Here is a 14149-nt window from a genome sequence, read left to right as displayed (position 1 = left end):
CAGCCACAATTGTGAAAAGCTGCAGCAAATAAATTAAGGTAAACAATGTAATAAAATATGGATATGGTGATAAATTCATTAAATCTGGTTGTAGCCAGATTTGGTTCATTGAACTGCTACACTGGTGCATTAAGAAATATAATGCTAAAGAAAGTAGTTTTTCAGAGCTGGAATTCCTTATTTGGAAACAAGATGAATGTTTCAGTATACTCCCCTTCTCTCCCAACCTCCAGTATAATAATTCAGAGGAGAGACAGTTCAGGGCTTTAGCCAGGACAGTAAGAGATTTAGTGGAGTACAAGGGAATCAGATAATAAAAATTAGTGAGCTAAAATCCACAATTTTGATTAGGTGAAACACAAAGGATTTTTTAGGGCAGTGAAACTATTCTGTATGGTGGTGGTGGATGACACTATGCTTTTATCAACAGCTCATAAAACTTGATAGTACAAGAGTGAACATTAATGTAGCCAAATTCCCCAAAATTCCAAAGTTGAGGGAACTCAGGGTGAAATACAGAATGTAAAAAAATATTAACTATATTACAAATGTGTGGCGTAGCCTCACTGAAAGGAGGCGGGGAGAAAAGGTGCTGCACTAAGTAACTCTGGAAATTATCCGAACTGTGAAACTAAAGGCTATAGAAATAAAGGTTGTGTGAAAGCACTACTCTAGCTAATCAAATTATTTCTTATATGGACATGGGTTGATAATTCTGATAGTGTTATGCACTTATGTGTGCTGTGCTTCGTGGCTCAGTCATGTCCGACTCTTTGTGACCCCATGGATTGTAGCCCGCCAGCCTTCTCTGTCCATGGGATTTCCCAGGCAAAAATGCTGGAGTGGGTTGCCATTTTCTTCACCAGGGAATTTCCCAACCCAGGGATCAAACCTGAGTCTCCTGCTTGGCAGGCAGATTTTTTTTTTTTTTTTACCACTGAGCCACCTTGGAAGTTTCATAAATTTATACAAGAGTGTATTTAAGTCTGCTATAACTTTCTGGATCTTTAAATCATGGTAAAATGACATATAAAACACAGAGTAGTTGTCACCAAAAAGTACTCAATCTAGAATCAGTGCTCTACCACTGGCTATTCCCCAGTTCATTTATATTCTCTCAAGACAGCTTCTTCATCTGGAAAATGGAGTTATGAATTTCTTCCTCATAAGCATTTAGGAGAATCAGAAGGTAAAATATATTTGAAAAAGATCTATTAATCAAAATCATGGAGCATTTTTTTTTTAATGAAAATGTAAGGATTTTACATGGGATAACATGAAAAAAGCCATACAAAGAGCCTAATTTATAAATACTTAATAAAAGTGTGTTCTCTCTGTATTATTTGTAGTTAGGAAATGGTTAAACATAAACCAAAGACACCCTCATCAAAGGTATATTGATTTATAGTAAATAAAACTATATTTATCTGAATATACTTTTTTCATACATAATTTTTCATTGTCTTGATTCTGTGGTAGAGATTTGGATCATGAAGTCTTTTGAGGGATCATGTCTTCAAATAATCTCTGAATACAACTTTTATTGAATGTTCTTCAAAGAATAAAATAATTTCCTTTTTTCGCCAAAGCTCTTGCTAATTGGAAAATAATTTGTTTCAAAGACAGTGACAAAAAGAAAAAGAAAGTTTAACCTTCTTACACTACGATTAAATAAAATTAAGCAGATGTTTGGGCTTCCCAAGTGGTACTCCTGGTAAAGAACCCACCTACCAATGCAGGAGACTTATGAGACAGGTCTGATCCCTGGATCAGGAAGATAACCTGGAGGAGGGCATGGCAACCCATCCAGTATTCTTGCCTGGAGAATCCCATGGACAGAGGAGGCTGGTGGGCTTCAGTCTATAAGGTTGCAGAGTTGGACGTGACTGAAATGACTTAGCACGCACTCACGCAAACAGAGGGTTCCCCGGCGGCTCAGACAGTAGAGAATCTCCCTGCAATGCAGGAGACCTGGCTTCGATCCCTGGGTCGGGAAGATCCCCTGGAGAAGGAAATTGCAACCCACTCCAGTATTCTTGCCTGGAGCATTCCATGGACAGAGGAACCTGGCAGGCTACATGGGGTCACAAAGAGAAGGACACGACCGAGCGACTTTCACTTTCACTTATGCAAACGGATACCAGATGGTGGGAATCAGGCTTCTCACCACTGAAAAGGAAGATGGTAGGCAAGCAAGGAGGAAGGCTAGGATAAACCTTGTATTAATAGTTTTAGGTTAGGGTCATATCTGTTAGCCTGAATTCATGTTTGGCTTAGTACACAAATGGATGGATATAGAAGTTATCATAGGTATATGTATAAACATAGACTGAGATACATGCATAAATTTCCTAGCTCTGCTGGCTGAAAGAACCTGGAAGAAAATAGCACTCCAGTGAAACAAGCATAGGTCAGTATCCAGATCTTTGTTTTTATACTCTTCTCCAACAGAAAGAACCAGGGCTTCTCGGAGAAATCACTGATTCTAGGCCTGGGGCAGGAATCTATAAGATGATCCTGAATCATCTTGTAGTGCTAGAAAGTAAAGATGTGCTAAAAAAAAAAAAAAATGCTGGGGACATGTCAAAAGTACACTGGCATCAACCTAAAAGAATTCTCAATGGCCAAAGTTGGGACAATTTGAGAAAAAATGTGAATATGTAATGGTGGATTATTATACTTCCTTGGAAGCTCAGTTGGTAAAGAATCTGCCCACAGTGCAGGAGACCCGGGTTTGATCCCTGGGTCAGGAACGTCTCCTGGAGAAGGGCATGGTAACCCACTGCAGTATTCTTTCCTGGGGAATCCCCATGGATAGAACACCCTGGCAGGCTACAGTCCATGGGGTCACAAAGAATCAGAGATGACAGAGTGACTAACACACACACACACACACACACACACACACATGCACGCACATGCACAATTGGATTACCATCTAAAGAATAAACATCTGCAGTGTCTTCCCTGGTGACTCAGTGATAAAGAATCTGCCTGCCAATACAGTAGGCATGGGTTTGATCCCTGATCCAGAAAGATCCCACATGCTGTGGAGCAACCAAGCCTGTGCACCACAACTACTGAGCCCGTGCCCTAGAGGCCAGGAGCCGCAGCTACAGAGCCCAGGGCCAAAACCACTGACCCCTTACAGTCCATGCTCTGAAACAAGAAGCCACCACAGCCAGAAGCTAGAACATTACAACTAGAGAGTAGCTCCCACTTGCTGCAAATAGAGAAAAGCCTATGCAGCAATGAAGACCCAGCATATAGTGAATAAATAAATAGCTAAAATTATTTTTAAACAATGGTCAACCAAAAAAAGTTTTAAAAAAGAAACATCTGCAAATCCATACTGGTATATATAAATGATGGAATAAGTGGGAGTGAAGAAACGGATTTTCAGTATGGAAGAATTCCAAATAATTTATGTAGACCCTCCCATCAAGGAGCTGGGGTTTCACTTCCCACCTCTTGTATGGGTTGTGCTTAGTAACCAGTTTACAGCAAATATAATATAGGAAGGAACAAATAACTTAGTGTGAAAATCTTACAAACTTCACTTCAGCCAGATAATACAGGTGAACATCATCAGTGATGTCATGTTGATAGCAGATACCTTTGATGTAATGTAATAAGAATGACACTTCTTTCTTTAAGCTTTCTCCCTAAACCCATAACTTCAATCTAGTCTTGAGAAAAATGGCATACAAACTGCAACTGAGAGACATTCTTCAAAGCAGCTGATCAGTCTCCCTCAAAATTGTCAGGGTAATGAGTTTAAAAATCTGTCAGTCCAGATAAGCTTAAAAAACATGATGACTAAATATAATCTGATATTTATATATGATATCATTTGAGTGGGACTTTGGAAAAAGAAAGGACATTAGGTAACAACTAAGGAAATCTGAGTAAAGCATGGAGTTTAGTTGAATACAATGTATCCATATTGGTTCATTAGTTGTAACAAATATTATATGGGTATTGTGAGAAGCTAGACTCCCCTGGTATCTCAGTGGTTAAAGAATCTGCCTGCCAATGCAGGAAACACAAGTTAGATCCCTCGTCCTGGAAGATACTCTAGAGGAGGAAATGGCAACCCACTCCAGTAGTCTTGCCTGGAGAATCCCAGAGACAGAGGAGCCTGGCAAGCTGTAGTCCACGGGGTTGCAAAGAGTCAGACACGAGTTAGTGACTGAACAGCAACAACTACAACATGAGATGCTAACGGTGGGGATAGCTGAAGTATTGAGGGATTCCTGGCACTATCTTTGCAATATTTCTATGAATTGAAAACTATTCTATAAAAAGTTATTAACAATTAACACACAAGCAGAAACAAGTAATATGGATATTATTTTATTTGTTGAAGAAATATACTTTATCATTAAAACCTGTCCATCAAGAAAAACAAAAGTGTAGTAGAAAGTCATGAAAATTAACCTGGTGAATAGGTACTCATTTTCTTTTTTTCTTTTTTTTTTTTTTTGGTCAAAATCTGGTTTGTGTCTTCTCAATTTTGCAGCCTTTCTTATTGGATTATTTATCTTCCTTTTACTCAGCTTTATACTTACTGATATTTTACATATATCCCAGTTTTACTGTAAATTTCTAAGCAGAAACTGTGATTAATTTTCTCTACATAGTCAGTTTCCAGCAAATAGAAATACATGTAGTTACCAGTATGTGCTTATTAAATGCATGGAGACTCAGACTACAGGGGAAAAGAAAGAACTAAAGACAAAGTTCTGGGAATGTAGAAAACAAGAAGATAAAATGTTGGCCGTTTAATGGACTGGAACCTGGTGGTCTGGAGAGTAAAAGAGAGAAAGAGGCTGATATCCCCTGTTTACGCGGAAAGCCAATAGAGTCCTGTTGTTAGGGCTTGCGCTGCTGCACGTAGGCACTGGGCGCCCTCTCAAGTAGGTGAAGGCGCAGTGTGCCTTCTCAAGAGGGTCTTAGAAGCCCAGGAAGGAAAGTGAGCTCAGCGGGCCTCCGCGCTCCAAGGAATTAGCCAGGAATAGAGAGAGAGAGAGAGAAAGACGGGGATAGAAAGAAAGAAAGAAAGACATGGGGACCAAAGCTCTGATGGAGCAAAGGTGTTTTAATCAACATGGCGTGGGCATATATACTGTCTTACAAGGTGGTTATTCTCAGCAAAGACAAAGATTAAAATTCAACACTTACAAAACATAAGATGATCCCTATCAAAGAGAGAGAGTTGCAAACAATCACCTTTTACCATTTGGCTCATAAAAAGGAAGAGGGTACTCATCACTGTAATGAGAAATGCCTGGATTCCTTACCCCCAGGAAAGGCGTGCCTCTCCTCTTAATTCCTGAATATTCAGGAATCAATAAGGGCCAGAGGGTTCCTGACAGATCCAAAATAGCACACAGGAAGCCTCTCGTTAAATGCTTCCTGACAATAACACAGTCAAGAAGACACAGCCAAACAAAGTTAGAGAAGACAACAGAAAAATTCAGTATCATGGAAGACAAGAAAGGGGATTATCAAGAGAAAAGGCCAGTAGTTTCAAATGCATCAGAGAGAATATGGGGGATTCTCACTGACTGAATACCGTGGGTTGAAACATGTTACCAAAACAGTATGTTCAAGTCCTAACCTCGTACCAGTGAATGTGACCTCATTTGAAAAAATGGACTTGGTGGATGCAATCAAGTAAGATCAAGTTAAACTGGAGTAGGATCCCTAATCCAGAGACTGGTGTTGTCATAAGAGAAAGAAGAGGGAGATATATTCACACAAGCACAGACACAGCCAGAGAGGAGACAGCCACCTGAGCTGAGGCGGTACCACTGCAGACGGAGGAATTGCAAGGGTTGACGCCACCACCAGCAGGCAGGAGGACTCACTGAAGGATTCTTCCAGCAGTGCCTGGCCCTGCTGACACCTTGACTGCAGACTTCTGACCTCCAGTAATTGTGAGAAGACAAATTTCTGTGATCAGAGTAGCCCAGAGAAACCAATACACCAAAAAGGGATATATGATTAGAGAATTTCCTGGGATTGTTCCAAGGTAGTTGTTTTTGATGGCAGATAGAAGCCAAAATGAAGACTAGTTGGGAAACGTATGAGAGGTGAAGAAATAATTCCATAATCATAAACCAGCATTACAAAAATTTTAAGTGATAAAGGCAAAATAGCTTATGCTTTTCCAGATACTACAGTAATTATCATACTGAGTAAAGTAAGTCAGACAAAGAAGGAGAAATATTGTACAACATCCCTTGTTTGTGGTATCTAAAAAGAAATGATACAAATGAACTCACAAAACTAAAAGCTTCACAGACTTAGAGAACGAATTTATGGTTGCTGGGGTAAAGGATGGGGGAAGGGATAGGGAGTTTGGGATGGACATGTACACACTATGTTTAAATGAATAATAACTTAAATGGATATATACTATATTTAAAATAGATAAGCAGCATTGACCTACTGCATAGCACAGGAATCTAGGTTTAATGTTATGTGGCAGCCTGGATGGGAGGGAGTTTGGGGGAGAAGGGATACATGCATGGGTATTCCTGACCCTTCATTGTCCACCTGAAGCTATCATAGCATTGATAATTGGCTGTACTCCACTACAAAATAAAAAGTTTTTTTTTAAGCTTTATATTAAGCAGTTCTGTAAAGTCAACAAAGCACCTGATAACATGCTTCCACATGCTTTTGGGGTATGGGAATTAGGATAACATTCTCAAGCAACACTTGGAAATGGTTGAAATGTAAAAATTCATTGCATCTATAACACTTCACAAATTCATTGTCGTTTTAGAAATGTCCTTTCTAAATTTATTTTAAAGCCAACAATACATAATCAGTTTTCAGATGAGTTCATATTGAAGTTAGAGTTATCTCTTTGTCTCGGTGTGTCTTTCTTTCTTCCTTCACTTTTCTTTCCCTACTGCGTGATCTAATTCAAATTTCCTTTCACCCAGTTCTTTGTGCAAAGAATCAGGATATCATTTCCTTCCATGTTAATGAAGTTCAGTATACAGTTCAATCTTAAAATATCTCAAGGTCTAGACCAGTACTTCTGTTTGACTCCTTTCACCCTGTGCTGTTTGCCACAAGACAGATACTGCTTGTAGAGGGATTACATCAACAGCTCAAAGCAACCTTTTTTTTTCATCAGGAACAGATTTCAACTGACCTTCACCGTTGTTTTTAAGAACATAGAGAGATTATTAATTACAAATCTTATCATAGGAGTGCCTTAGTAGAACCAATATTTCCCACTATTAATGTCTTTTAAATTTAAATCCTGTAACGAGTTCAAGATGTCAGTATCAGAATAGTCATTCTTACCCTTTGTCCATGAAATAGATCATTACAATAGGCCTGAGTTTGGACTGCTACTGAGAGGACCAGAGATAAAATATGAGACAAGTACTGTTGACTATTTTATTCAGTAATTCTACCATTTTTCTTTTTACATATAATATCCTAGCACTGTAGTTTTCAAGAACTACAGTTTTAATCTGTGAACCCTTAAAAAATAGATTTTATATACAGTTTTAAGAGATCTTCAAAACCTTTGCATTCAAATTTATTTCTACTCATTCTTCTGAGAGAAAAAAACAATTAAAACTGGAATACTATTAAGGAGACTCACAAGTAATTAAGAGTATGTGTCATCTTCTGGTGTATCGAAACTATTGTGAACTAATTTTCCAATTATAGTATTTCTATAAAATAAAATTTTGGAAAAGTTTATTTTAAAATTCTTCATTTCAGAAACTCCTTGTGAATGGAATTTTATTCTTACAGAATATCTGAAAGGAAAAAGTTTATGTTTTACAGCCTTTTGATAATGACATTAAATACAAATGTTATTAGTAACATGATGTTTAATGATTAGTAGGATTTCTTAAAAGGATAAAAAGTGTTAATACTGGAACCAGTAGCAACCATGTTGCTTTTGATATGAAATAAATAGATTCAAATAGATTCTTATACCTAATCTACTAAAACCTGGTGATGTACCCAGTGTGATTTTTACATCTGTTTTATTCTCTTTGATTGTTGATACACGTCAGAATTTAAACAATTGTGAATTCTTAGGTATCATTTTGTATTTGAATTTCATTTAAATGATGGCATATAAGCTGACCGAATTGGTTATGTTAACTGGGTTTCTGACCATTTAATTTTGGCTAACTACAGATCATAGACAAGACTCACTTTATTTCCACCCCCTCCCCAAATGATTATTTCTACTTTAGAGTAGATAATTTATTAGATATTTTTAGAAAGATAACTTTCAAAAAATTATCATCTACCAGAACATAGCTTGGTATTATTATAAAAAATACTGCATTGTATACCTCTGAGTCTTCATTAGAGGCTGGAAAAAGTCCAACTCTAAGAGTTTCTTCTCTCCAGAGGGAAAGCTGATAATGAAGCTTGGGAATAATACACACTTGGAGTCAAAAAAGGTGGTGAGACTAGTGTTTAAATATTTAACTTTGGAACCAGACAATCTGGGTTCTAACATAACTTAAATAAGTCACTTAACCCTCTCTTAAAGTCAGCTTCCCTATGTGGAAAAAGAGAATGATAGAACTGTCTCATAAGGTTTCTGAGAGAGTTAAAATACGTAATACCTTTAATACAGCACCTGACATACAAAAGTTAATCATTATTAATTATTAATAGATTAATAGAGTGTGGAAGATTGAAGCAGTGCCAGTTGCAGGGGCCATCAGTTGCCTTTGCTCACAGATTTCTAGAAAAGGCTCAGAAATGTGCAGTTACATTGTGTGTTGTGCCCTATGGTGAATACCTAGGAACTGGGAAAAAAGGACATTAGGAAAAAAAGAGAACTAGTTTTCTTTGAGGGCTTTTAAAGCTTTCTGCATGTGCTCCATATGCTTGAATGAGTTGCTAAGGAGATATCAGCATCTTTTTTTCTTTTCTTCTCTTTTTCCTCCTAAGGATTGAAAGTGCTTGCAATCTAGTGTTAGAAATGTACCTAATAGAATAAGTGCAATAAATAGGAATTGGGTGTTTTTGTTTCAACTGGAATTAAGCAAAATCCAGAGTTACTGTTCTTCATTTCTATGCAAATTATTAAATTGGATTATGCTGGTAATATCCCCGTGGGAATAAGAAAAAGTTCTAGCCTCCTAAGGAGCAGGGAAGCAAACTCTGAAATGTTCAGGGCTTCTCCATGTAAATGAGGGGAGATTCTAAGATAAATTAGAAGAATGATCTTTACCTAAGGCCATATTTGTACAGTACAACTTGTATATTAATTTTCAGGATAATCCAGGAGGAAAGATGTCAAGAAAATATGTCAAGATGTTTTAAGCTCTTTCTGTCAGGAGAGAAAGGAGATCATTACATACCTGAGTAAGTAAGGGGAGGAAAAGTTAACCTCAAGCCAGAAACAATGACAGAAAATGAAAAACTGTTCCTAGTTTAAATTAATTACAGAAAGGATAATGAATTCTTCATATTTTTTTTCATTTTTTTGAAACTTTAATTTGTATTTGCAATAGTGGTGGTGCTCTTAAAACAAGGAGATCAAACCAGTCAATCTTAAAAAACTCAACTCTGAATATTCATTGGAAGGACTGATGCTGAAGCTGAAGCTCCAAAACTTTGGCCACCTGATGCAAAAAAGCTGACTCTTTGGAAAAGACCCTGATGCTGGGAAAGATTAATGGCAGAAAGTGAAGGGGGCAGCAGAGGATAAGCTGGTTGGATGGCATCACTGACTCAAGGGACATGAGTTTGAACAAGCTCTGGGAGATAGTGAAGGACAGGGAAGTCAGGCGTGCTTCAGTTCATGGGGGGCAAAGAATCAAACACGATTTATCAACTGAACAACAAGAACATGTTGGTATGAAAAGGAAGATAGCATTTTCTATAGGTTGATCCTGATATATATTTAAAAGAGGAAGACATGGGACAACAGTCAACAAAATCGTATACATATGTGACTACAGAATATACCTCACTCATCTCCAACTACATGCATTCTTCCCTTGACTTCTTGGTTGAGTTCTCCAAAGCTGGTGAAGCCAATTAAACTCAGTGGAAGCATGATGAAAGGGAAATTGGAGTAGAAAAAGACAGTAGTTTATTCTCTTGCAATTAAAATTTCTTTCCAATTTTTATGAAAATATATGACCATGAAACAGCATCACTAGGGTACCTCTCAGGTCCTCGATGGTTTCTGTTCAAACCAGAAACCTTGAAGTTTAAACCTAATTAGTTTCAAAAGAAATCAAGCTCTGACTGTTTTCATCAGTTTTTCCCTTTTTTTTCCATCTTACTGAGCTTCGACATCATTGTTGCACGATGAATTCTTTCAATTATCTGCTTGATTTGTACCCACTCTTCCAAGTACTTTTCTCCCTGTCTATCCTAATACAATGGTTAAAGCAATTCTACTTAAACTACATCTCCTACATTCTTTTTCTTTGATTAGATTCCTAATACAATGGCTAAAGCAATTCTACTTAAACTACATCTCCTACATTCTTTTTCTTTGATTAGATCTATCAACAATTACCGGCTTCTTGTGGCTCAGCTGGTAAAGAATCCACATCAACAATTACATACTTCTTATACAATGATTTACAAATATTTTATCTGGAATTCAAACCTCTCCTTAACAAAGCCCCTCTTGCTTCTTCCATAGCTTCCTTGTGCAAAACTGCTGCGCTGGTGTCAATGCGTGCTATTCATGCTAAGTCACTTCAGTTCAGTTCAGTTCAGTCACTCAGTCCAACTCATTCCGACCACATGCACTGCAGCATGCCAGGCTTCCCTGTCCATAACCAACTCCTGGAACCTGCTCAAATTTGTGTCCATTGAGTAGGTGATGTCATCCAACCATCTCATCCTCTATTGTTCCCTTATTCTCCTGCCTTCAATCTTTCTTAGCATCAGGGTCTTTTCCAATGAGTCAGTTCTTCCCATCAGGTGGCCTAAGTATCGGAGTTTCAGAATCAGCATCAGGCCTTCAAATGAACATTCAGCACTGATTTCCTTTAGGATTGACTGGTTTGATATCTTTGCTGCTCAAGGGACTCTCAAGAGTCTTCTCCAGCATCACATTTCAAAAGCATCAGTTTCTCAGTGCTCAGCTTTCTTTATAGTCCGACTCTCACATCCATACACGACTACTAGAAAAACCATAGCTTTGACTAGATGGACCATTGTCAGCAAAGGAATGTCTCTGCTTTTTAATATGCTGTCTAGGTTGACCAGAGCTTTTCTTCAAAGGAGCAAGTCTCTTAATTTCATGGTTGAGTCACCATCTGCAGTGATTTCGCAGTCCAAGAAAATAAAGTCTTTCACAGTTTCCACTATTTCTCCATCTATTTGCCATGAAGTGATGGGACAGGATGCCATGATCTTCATTTTTTGAATGTTGAGTTTTCAGCCAACTTTTTCACTCTGCTTTCATCAAGAGGCTCTTCACTCCTCTTCAGTTTCTGCCATAAGGGTGGCATTATCTGTGTATCTGAGGTTATTGATGTTTCTCCTGGCAATTTTGATTCCAGCTTGTGCTTCATCCAGCCCAGAATTTCACATAATGTACTCTTCATAGAAGTTAAATAAGTAGGGTGACATTATACAGCATTGATGTACTCCTTTCCCAATTTGGAACCAGTCTGTTGTTCCATGTCTGGTTCTAATTATTGCTTCCTGACCTGCATACAGAGTTCTCAAGAGGCAGATAAGGTGGTCTGGTATTCCCATCTCTTGGAAAATTTTCCACAGTTTGTTGTGATCCACACAGTCAAAGCCTTTGGCATAGTCAATAAAGCAGAAGTAGATGTTTTTCTGAAATCCTCTTGCTTTTTCAGCAATTCAAACGGTGTTGGCAATTTGATCTCTGGTTCCTCTGCCTTTTCTAAACCCAGCTTGAACATCTGGAAGTTCATAGTTCACGAACCGTTGAAGCCTGGCTTGGAGAATTTTGAGCGTTACTTTGCTAGCATGTGAGATGAGTGCAATTATGTGGTAGTTTGAACTTTCTTTGGCTTTGCCCTTCTTTGGGGTTGGAATGAAAACTGACCTTTCCAGCTCCGTGACCATTGCTGAGTTTTCCAAATATGCTGGCATATTGAGTGCAGCATTTTTTTAAATTTTTTTTTTAATTGAAGGATAATTGCTTTACAGAATTTTGTCATTTTCTGTCAAACTGCAAACTGAATCAGCCATACATATATCCCCTCCCTTTTGAACCTCTCTCTCATCTCCCTCCTCATCTTACCCCTCCCAGTTGATACAGAGCCCCTGTTTGAGTTTCTTGACCATACAGCAAATTCCCATTGGCTATCTATTTTAAATATGACAATGTAAGTTTCCATGTTACTCTTTCCATACATCTCACCATCTCCTTCCCTCTCCCCATGTCCACAAGTCTATTCTCTATGTCTCTTTCTCCATTGCTGCCCTGCAAGTAAATTCTTCAGTACCATTTTTCTAGATTCTGTATATATGCATTAGAATATGATATTTATCTTTCTCTTTCTGACATCATTGACTTCCTTGACTTCATTGAGTGCAGCATTTTAACAGCATCATCTTTTAGGATGTGAAATAGCTCAACTGGAATGCCATCACCTCTACTAGTTTTGTACATCGTGATACTCTCTAAGGTCCGCTTGACTTCACATTCCAGGATGTCTGGCTCTAGATGAATGATCACAGCATCGTGGTTATCTGGGTCATGAAGATGCTTTTTGTATAGTTCTTCTGTGTATTCTTGCTACCTCTTCTTAATACCTTCTGCTTCTGTTAGGTCCATAGTGTTTTTGTCCTTTATTGTGCCTGTCTTTGAATGAATTTTACCCTTGGTATCTCTAATTTTCTTGAAGAGACGCTAGTCTTTCTCATTCTATTGTTTTCCTCTATTTCTTTGCATTGATCACTGAGGAAGGCTTTCTTATCTCTCCTTGCTATTCTTTGGAACTCTGCATTCAAGGGGGTATATCTTTCCTTTTCTCCTTTGCCTTTTCTCAGATATTTGTAAGGCCTCCTCAGACAACCATTTTGCCTTTTTGGATTTGTTTTTCTTGGGATGGTCTTGATCACTGCTTCCTGTACAAGGTCGTGAACCTCCATCCATAGTTCTTCAGGCAGTCTGTCTATCAGATCCAACCCCTTGAATCTATTTGTCACATCCACTGTATAATTGTAAGGGATTTGATTTAGGTCATACCTGAATGGTCTTGTGGTTTCCCTACTTTCTTCAATTTAAGTCTGAATTTGGCAGTAAGGAGTTCATGATCTGAGCCACAGTCAGCTCCTGGTCTTGTTTTTGCTGATTGTATAGAACCTTTCCACCTTTGACTGCAAAGAATATAATCAATCTAATTTCAGTATTGATCATCTGGTGATGTCCATGTGTAGAGTCTTCTCTTTTGTTGTTGGAAGAGGGTGTTTTCCATGACCAATGCATTCTCTTGGCAAAACTGTGTTAGTCTTTGTCCTGCTTAATTTTGTACTCCAAGGGCAAATTTACCTGTTACTCCAGGTATCTCTTGACTTCCTACTTTTGCGTTCCAGTCCCCTATCATACAAAGGACATCTTTTAGAGTGTTAGTTCTAGAAGATCTTGTACATCTTTATAGAACCATTATACTTCAGCTTCTTCAGCATTTGTGTTTGGGTAATAGACTTGGATTACTGTGATATTGAATGGTTTGCCTTGGAAAGGAACAGAGATCATTCTGTCATTTTTGAGATTGCACCAAAGTACTGCCTTTCAGACTCTTTTGTTGACCATGAGGAATTCTTGCCCACAGTACTCGATATAATGGTCATCTGAATTAAATTCACCCATTCCAGTCCATTTTAGTTCACTGATTCCTAAAATGTCAATGTTCACTCTTTCCATCTCCTGTTTGACCACTTCCAATTCACCTTGATTCATTCCAGGTCACTATACAATATAGCTCTTTATAGCATTGGACTTTACTTCCATCATCAGTCACATCCACAACTGGACATTGTTTTTGCTTTGGCTCCCTGTCTTCATTCTTTCTGGAGTTATTTCTCCACTCTTCTCCAGTAGCATATTGGGCACCTACCTACCTGGGGAGTTCATCTTTCAGGGTCATATCTTTTTGTCTTTTCATACTGTTCACGGGGTTCTCAAGGC

This window comes from Cervus elaphus, chromosome 14, assembly GCF_910594005.1.
Source record: "Cervus elaphus chromosome 14, mCerEla1.1, whole genome shotgun sequence".
NCBI classification, from domain to species: domain Eukaryota; kingdom Metazoa; phylum Chordata; class Mammalia; order Artiodactyla; family Cervidae; genus Cervus; species Cervus elaphus.
This window is presented reverse-complemented; position numbering follows the sequence as displayed.